This window comes from Equus caballus, chromosome 17, assembly GCF_041296265.1.
Source record: "Equus caballus isolate H_3958 breed thoroughbred chromosome 17, TB-T2T, whole genome shotgun sequence".
Classification (NCBI taxonomy): Eukaryota; Metazoa; Chordata; class Mammalia; order Perissodactyla; family Equidae; genus Equus; species Equus caballus.
Window position 1 is genome coordinate 15,309,757 of NC_091700.1, and position 8,704 is coordinate 15,318,460.

Here is an 8,704-nt window from a genome sequence, read left to right on the forward strand (position 1 = left end):
GACAAGACTGAAAGGTTTAACACATTACAGTGAAGATGCAGATCCCAGTATCACAGAACGCGAAAAACACTGAGTCCTGCCAAGTGCATTAAAACACTAATTATGGATCCTCACAATCTCTTGGCCTGTTTTCTCAGATGAGGGAAAACCCAGTGTGAAAAACCCTTGATGAGAGGTCTGCAGAGGAGGACTACGTCTGGTCTTTAAAGCCGGGAACTATCCCAGTAGATTCGGAGTCAGTGGGCCCAGAGGAGGCCTTGAGCGTCTCTGTTCTTGGAAAAAGCCCCACAGGCTACACTTCCGTGCCCTTGGAGTTGGGCAGTTCAGTCATGCCCTACATCGGGACGTTTCAGTCAACAACGGGGGTCCCAGAAGATTAGTCCCATGTGGCCTAGGTGTGTAGGAGGCTCTGCCATCTAGGTTTAGGAGCTCCGTGGTGTTTGCACAGTCTCGAGATTGCCTGACTGTGACACACTCCTCAGAACTGATCCCCACCGTTAAGCAAAGCATGACTGGACTGCCTTAGATTCTCCACGGTTCCAGACCCTGCACTGTTTACATGACTGCACACGCAGAGGGCACCGTGTCTGAGGCAGAGAGCAGCTGGAATCACACAAGCTCTCGACAGAGAGTCAGGGAAAGGCGTGCTCTGCTTACACGACTCTCTACTTTTCTCTGTGTCTGAACCATTTCATAGCTAATCTGCTCTTTTTAACCGAACAGCTTTGCAGAAAAGAGAAAAAAAAAAAAGGTTACCAACAAATACTAAACAAACCAATATAAACAATACATATCAAATAAGCCTAACCCTACCATGCTACTGAAAAGGCGTTTATTTCCCTGGGATAATTTTGACAGCATTAGATTGTTTTCCCAAGAGCAGCCAAGTCGAGGGAGATTATTTCGAATTCCACGGTGCTACAGATGCGGTCAGTAGCAACTGCAAGCTGGAAAGGAAACAAAGTTGGGTGTAATCCATTCAAGTTCACACGTTTCACCAGGGACAGCCTCCGAGCCTTTAATACGTATGTATGCATTTATCCATTTATTTAATCAACCACTACTAACGCCTACTACAGGCCAGACGCTGCTCTAAGCACTTTACGGCTATGAAATATCCTCTCACCTTTACACTCACCTATGGAGTGTGTATGATAATCATCCCCGTTTGACAGATCAGGAAACTGACACACAGAATGGTACGGTAACTTGCCCAAGTTCACACAGCCCGTAGGTGGCAGAGCTAGGACCCATTTGACAGAGTCTGGCTCCAGAGTCCACGCTCCGAATCACCACGCTTAGTCTCCAAAAACCTATAGAAAGCGCCAGCCTTAACCGAAAAGTTTTGTTTTCCCCACCCTACAGTCCCTACGCGGCCCCAGGCTCCAGGGCACTCTTTCAGCTCCTCTGACAGGCCATACTCCTCCCTTGCCCCGTCCCAACGCTCTCCCGCACAAGTCCTCCTTTTCTTGTAGGCATCTGCTCTCAGCTTCAACATCACTGCCTAAGCCACAAAGGCTATCAGTAAATGCCGTATTTCTCAGCACCCAACACGAAATAGTTTTTACGTATCTCCTAGGTAACTAGTCGCTGCCTATCTGTCCTTTCCAACTAGGCTGTGAGGCCCAGTACGTCAAACACCCTGTCAGTCTTGCTCACCAAGTGTCCAGACCACTGAACAACGCACCGACCAGAGGAAAGGAAGGACTTGTCCCAAGGTCAGCTCTCCAGACTTTCTGTGGAAGGAGGGAACGAACGGAGCACCCTCGAGCCTCACGCTTTCTCTGCCAGACTTTCAAGTGTGGGACACATACCTGTGCTCACAACGCTCCCCGGACAGCCCCCACCGCACCCCTAACAGCTAGACTTCCGCACAGTCAAGGGCTTTGGAAAGCACTGGCTCTGCACACAAACGTCACGTGGCCCTCGACAGGCCACTTCCCCTGAACCGGCCTGAGCTTCAGGGGCACAACAGGCTTCAGGAAAACCCCAACGGAACGTAGCCTCTAAAGGAGGGAGACCTGCACTCCTCAGAACGCATCGAGACCAGTGTCCTTATCGACTTCGCGTCTGTCCCTCCAAGAAGCCAAGACCCCGGGGGCCGCTTCAGCGCCCGACTCCCGGGCACCGCGTCCCCAGGCTGGCCCCGTGCCCGGCACACACCGCCCGTTCCATGAACGAGTGACGCGCACGAAGAGACCCCCACACACACACCCCCCCCCCCCCCGCCCCCCCCCCCCCCCCCCCGCTCCGTGCGCCGCACAGCTGTCCCGTGACCTGACGGGCACCTCTCGGCGCACAAGCCTATTCCTCAGAAACACGCTCGCCTCCCACCAGCCCCCAGGCCCACGCCCCCAGGTACCTCTCCCAGATGGCATCATCTTCGCAGGCGCCCTGGTCGTCCGTGTCCGGCGAGCAGGAAGAGCGGGAGCTGAAGGAGGGCCACCTCAGGCCAGCGGCCATGGCTGTGGAGGGCCCGGGCTGCTGTGCCCAGCGGGGACACGGAGCGGCGTCCACGGACGAGCCCGGCCCGGGAGAGAGCCGCAGAGCGCGGCCGGACTCCGCGGGGCTCGGCTCTGGCCAGGCAGGCGCGGCTCGCCGACGCCTCCCACGCCTCCCGCGACGGTGGCCCGGCAGCCGCGCGCGCGCTCCTCTCCTGGCGGGCGCGCGCCGCCGCCCAGACGCTCCCAGGCCGTTGCCCCGCCCCCTCCAGCGGTGGACTGCGGACAGGGACAGGGACACCCTCCTGGGAGAACTCCTGGGGCCCCGCCCACACGCTTCGGACCTTCGCGGAGCGGGAAGGTGCGCTGACAGGGACGCAGGGTCCCCGCCAAGCTCGCTCTCGGGGAACTGCAGCCTCCTCCCTCGGGTTTTACTCGAACGTCAGACCCGAAACCACGCAACGTCTACAAGCAAACCCTTTGACATCAGTCTTAGCAGCCTATGTTCAAGTACCACGTCTGACTGGGCAATGGAAACAAAATACAAAATGAACAAACGGGACTACATCAAAGTAAAAAAATCTTCTGCACGGCAAAGGAAACCATCCACAAAACCAAAACGCAACCTAACACCTGGGAGAAGATACTTGCAAACCGTATGTCGGATAAGGGGTTAATACCCAAAATACAGAAAGAACTCATACACCTCAACAACAAAACAAATCAACAACCCAATTAAAAAAACGGGCAAAAGATCTGAGCAGCGACTTCTCCAAAGAAGATATCCGGATGGCCAACAGGCCTATGGAGAGGTGCTCAACATCATGAGCGATCAGACAAGTGCAAATGAAAACTACCATGAGACTTCACCTTACTCTGGTCAGAATGGCTCTAAGCAGCAAGACAAGAGACAAGTGTCGGAGAGGATGTGGAGAGACGGGAACTCTCCTGCACTGCTGGTGGGAGCGCAGACTGGTGCAGCCACTATGGAAAGCAGTAGGGAGTATCCTCAGAAAACTAAGAAGAGATCTACCGTTATGATCCGGCTATCCCACTGCTGGCTATTCATCCAAAGAACTCGAAGACACAAATGCAGAAAGACACGTGCACCCCTAGGTTCACTGCGGCATTATTCACGACAGCCAAAACTTGGAAGCAACCTAGGTGCCCATCAAGGGAGGAATGGATAAAGAAGATGTGGTACGTATACACAATGGAATACTACTCGGCCATAAGAAATGATGAGACCCGGCCATTTGTGACAACCTGGATGGACCCTGAGGGTATTATGTGAAGTGAAATAAATCAGAGGGAGAAAGTCAAACACCGTGTGATCTCACTCATGAGCAGACGATAAAAACAATCACAAACACACACAGAGCCACGGAGATTGGATTGCTGGTTACCATAGGGGGAGGGGGGGAGGGGAGAGAGCAAAAGGGGTGATGAGGCTCACATGGGAGGTGACGGACTATAATTAGTTTTTGGGTGGTGAACACGATGTAATCTACACAGAACTCGAAATATATTACAACGTACATCTGAACGCTATATGACGTTAGAATCCACTGTTACTGCAATAAAATAAAATAAAATACAATAAAATACAATACAATAAAGAAGTGTAGGAGCCTCAAGAGGCTGACAGGCTTTTGAAAAGTTATTCTAGGGATTTTTAGGGCTTAGCTCAGGGCGGCAGACACCAGCCTGAGACACAGCTGTGACACAGTCACTAACTTCAACTAAATTATATTCCGACCGGCGGAAAATCAAAACTACTATAATAATAATAATTTATCAAAGGCCTCACTTTGTGCCAGATCCTGTGCTCACTGCTTTGCACCAACTATCTCATTTAATCCTCACATCCCAAAGCTAGGTTACCGCTACTCTCCCCATTTTAAAGGTGAGGAGACGGAAGCAGAATGATGGCAATCTGCCTGGAATTCACAGAAGGATTCTCTATGTAATGACGTGACTTTTGGACAAGACTTAAAGGTTTAACACATTACAGTGAAGATGCAGATCCCAGTATCACAGAACGCGAAAAACACTGAGTCCTGCCAAGTGCATTAAAACACTAATTATGGATCCTCACAATCTCTTGGCCTGTTTTCTCAGATGAGGGAAAACCCAGTGTGAAAAACCCTTGATGAGAGGTCTGCAGAGGAGGACTACGTCTGGTCTTTAAAGCCGGGAACTATCCCAGTAGATTCGGAGTCAGTGGGCCCAGAGGAGGCCTTGAGCGTCTCTGTTCTTGGAAAAAGCCCCACAGGCTACACTTCCGTGCCCTTGGAGTTGGGCAGTTCAGTCATGCCCTACATCGGGACGTTTCAGTCAACAACGGGGGTCCCATAAGATTAGTCCCATGTGGCCTAGGTGTGTAGGAGGCTCTGCCATCTAGGTTTAGGAGCTCCGTGGTGTTTGCACAGTCTCGAGATTGCCTGACTGTGACACACTCCTCAGAACTGATCCCCACCGTTAAGCAAAGCATGACTGGACTGCCTTAGATTCTCCACGGTTCCAGACCCTGCACTGTTTACATGACTGCACACGCAGAGGGCACCGTGTCTGAGGCAGAGAGCAGCTGGAATCACACAAGCTCTCGACAGAGAGTCAGGGAAAGGCGTGCTCTGCTTACACGACTCTCTACTTTTCTCTGTGTCTGAACCATTTCATAGCTAATCTGCTCTTTTTAACCGAACAGCTTTGCAGAAAAGAGAAAAAAAAAAAAGGTTACCAACAAATACTAAACAAACCAATATAAACAATACATATCAAATAAGCCTAACCCTACCATGCTACTGAAAAGGCGTTTATTTCCCTGGGATAATTTTGACAGCATTAGATTGTTTTCCCAAGAGCAGCCAAGTCGAGGGAGATTATTTCGAATTCCACGGTGCTACAGATGCGGTCAGTAGCAACTGCAAGCTGGAAAGGAAACAAAGTTGGGTGTAATCCATTCAAGTTCACACGTTTCACCAGGGACAGCCTCCGAGCCTTTAATACTTATGTATGCATTTATCCATTTATTTAATCAACCACTACTAACGCCTACTACAGGCCAGACGCTGCTCTAAGCACTTTACGGCTATGAAATATCCTCTCACCTTTACACTCACCTATGGAGTGTGTATGATAATCATCCCCGTTTGACAGATCAGGAAACTGACACACAGAATGGTACGGTAACTTGCCCAAGTTCACACAGCCCGTAGGTGGCAGAGCTAGGACCCATTTGACAGAGTCTGGCTCCAGAGTCCACGCTCCGAATCACCACGCTTAGTCTCCAAAAACCTATAGAAAGCGCCAGCCTTAACCTAAAAGTTTTGTTTTCCCCACCCTACAGTCCCTACGCGGCCCCAGGCTCCAGGGCACTCTTTCAGCTCCTCTGACAGGCCATACTCCTCCCTTGCCCCGTCCCAACGCTCTCCCGCACAAGTCCTCCTTTTCTTGTAGGCATCTGCTCTCAGCTTCAACATCACTGCCTAAGCCACAAAGGCTATCAGTAAATGCCGTATTTCTCAGCACCCAACACGAAATAGTTTTTACGTATCTCCTAGGTAACTAGTCGCTGCCTATCTGTCCTTTCCAACTAGGCTGTGAGGCCCAGTACGTCAAACACCCTGTCAGTCTTGCTCACCAAGTGTCCAGACCACTGAACAACGCACCGACCAGAGGAAAGGAAGGACTTGTCCCAAGGTCAGCTCTCCAGACTTTCTGTGGAAGGAGGGAACGAACGGAGCACCCTCGAGCCTCACGCTTTCTCTGCCAGACTTTCAAGTGTGGGACACACACCTGTGCTCACAACGCTCCCCGGACAGCCCCCACCGCACCCCTAACAGCTAGACTTCCGCACAGTCAAGGGCTTTGGAAAGCACTGGCTCTGCACACAAACGTCACGTGGCCCTCGACAGGCCACTTCCCCTGAACCGGCCTGAGCTTCAGGGGCACAACAGGCTTCAGGAAAACCCCAACGGAACGTAGCCTCTAAAGGAGGGAGACCTGCACTCCTCAGAACGCATCGAGACCAGTGTCCTTATCGACTTCGCGTCTGTCCCTCCAAGAAGCCAAGACCCCGGGGGCCGCTTCAGCGCCCGACTCCCGGGCACCGCGTCCCCAGGCTGGCCCCGTGCCCGGCACACACCGCCCGTTCCATGAACGAGTGACGCGCACGAAGAGACCCCCACACACACACCCCCCCCCCGCCCCCCCCCCCCCCCCCCCCCGCTCCGTGCGCCGCACAGCTGTCCCGTGACCTGACGGGCACCTCTCGGCGCACAAGCCTATTCCTCAGAAACACGCTCGCCTCCCACCAGCCCCCAGGCCCACGCCCCCAGGTACCTCTCCCAGATGGCATCATCTTCGCAGGCGCCCTGGTCGTCCGTGTCCGGCGAGCAGGAAGAGCGGGAGCTGAACGAGGGCCACCTCAGGCCAGCGGCCATGGCTGTGGAGGGCCCGGGCTGCTGTGCCCAGCGGGGACACGGAGCGGCGTCCACGGACGAGCCCGGCCCGGGAGAGAGCCGCAGAGCGCGGCCGGACTCCGCGGGGCTCGGCTCTGGCCAGGCAGGCGCGGCTCGCCGACGCCTCCCACGCCTCCCGCGACGGTGGCCCGGCAGCCGCGCGCGCGCTCCTCTCCTGGCGGGCGCGCGCCGCCGCCCAGACGCTCCCAGGCCGTTGCCCCGCCCCCTCCAGCGGTGGACTGCGGACAGGGACAGGGACACCCTCCTGGGAGAACTCCTGGGGCCCCGCCCACACGCTTCGGACCTTCGCGGAGCGGGAAGGTGCGCTGACAGGGACGCAGGGTCCCCGCCAAGCTCGCTCTCGGGGAACTGCAGCCTCCTCCCTCGGGTTTTACTCGAACGTCAGACCCGAAACCACGCAACGTCTACAAGCAAACCCTTTGACATCAGTCTTAGCAGCCTATGTTCAAGTACCACGTCTGACTGGGCAATGGAAACAAAATACAAAATGAACAAACGGGACTACATCAAAGTAAAAAAATCTTCTGCACGGCAAAGGAAACCATCCACAAAACCAAAACGCAACCTAACACCTGGGAGAAGATACTTGCAAACCGTATGTCGGATAAGGGGTTAATACCCAAAATACAGAAAGAACTCATACACCTCAACAACAAAACAAATCAACAACCCAATTAAAAAAACGGGCAAAAGATCTGAGCAGCGACTTCTCCAAAGAAGATATCCGGATGGCCAACAGGCCTATGGAGAGGTGCTCAACATCATGAGCGATCAGACAAGTGCAAATGAAAACTACCATGAGACGTCACCTTACTCTGGTCAGAATGGCTCTAAGTAGCAAGACAAGAGACAAGTGTCGGAGAGGATGTGGAGAGACGGGAACTCTCCTGCACTGCTGGTGGGAGCGCAGACTGGTGCAGCCACTATGGAAAGCAGTAGGGAGTATCCTCAGAAAACGAAGAAGAGATCTACCGTTATGATCCGGCTATCCCACTGCTGGCTATTCATCCAAAGAACTCGAAGACACAAATGCAGAAAGACACGTGCACCCCTAGGTTCACTGCGGCATTATTCACGACAGCCAAAACTTGGAAGCAACCTAGGTGCCCATCAAGGGAGGAATGGATAAAGAAGATGTGGTACGTATACACAATGGAATACTACTCGGCCATAAGAAATGATGAGACCCGGCCATTTGTGACAACCTGGATGGACCCTGAGGGTATTATGTGAAGTGAAATAAATCAGAGGGAGAAAGTCAAACACCGTGTGATCTCACTCATGAGCAGACGATAAAAACAATCACAAACACACACAGAGCCACGGAGATTGGATTGCTGGTTACCATAGGGGGAGGGGGGGAGGGGAGAGAGCAAAAGGGGTGATGAGGCTCACATGGGAGGTGACGGACTATAATTAGTTTTTGGGTGGTGAACACGATGTAATCTACACAGAACTCGAAATATATTACAACGTACATCTGAAAGCTATATGATGTTAGAATCCACTGTTACTGCAATAAAATAAAATAAAATACAATAAAATACAATACAATGAAGAAGTGTAGGAGCCTCAAGAGGCTGACAGGCTTTTGAAAAGTTATTCTAGGGATTTTTAGGGCTTAGCTCAGGGCGGCAGACACCAGCCTGAGACACAGCTGTGACACAGTCACTAACTTCAACTAAATTATATTCCGACCGGCGGAAAATCAAAACTACTATAATAATAATAATTTATCAAAGGCCTCACTTTGTGCCAGATCCTGTGCTCACTGCTTTG

At 52.6% G+C, this 8,704-nt stretch overlaps 1 protein-coding gene across 4 annotated transcripts in view; it reads right to left on the reverse strand.

The window, feature by feature from the left end:
- LOC138918311 (ral guanine nucleotide dissociation stimulator-like) overlaps nucleotides 1-7,117 on the reverse strand; it is a 166,743-nt gene extending 159,626 nt beyond the window's left edge. The window contains exon 1 of one of the 4 annotated variants that reach the window (XR_011427517.1): nucleotides 6,786-7,070. The gene's annotated coding sequence lies outside the window, so the exon portion shown is untranslated. Of the gene's footprint in view, nucleotides 1-6,785 lie in introns of all 4 variants that reach the window. The other 3 variants (XR_011427521.1, XM_070239332.1, XM_070239330.1) reach the window with 3 other exon arrangements.
- Nucleotides 7,118-8,704: the final 1,587 nt, after the last annotated feature.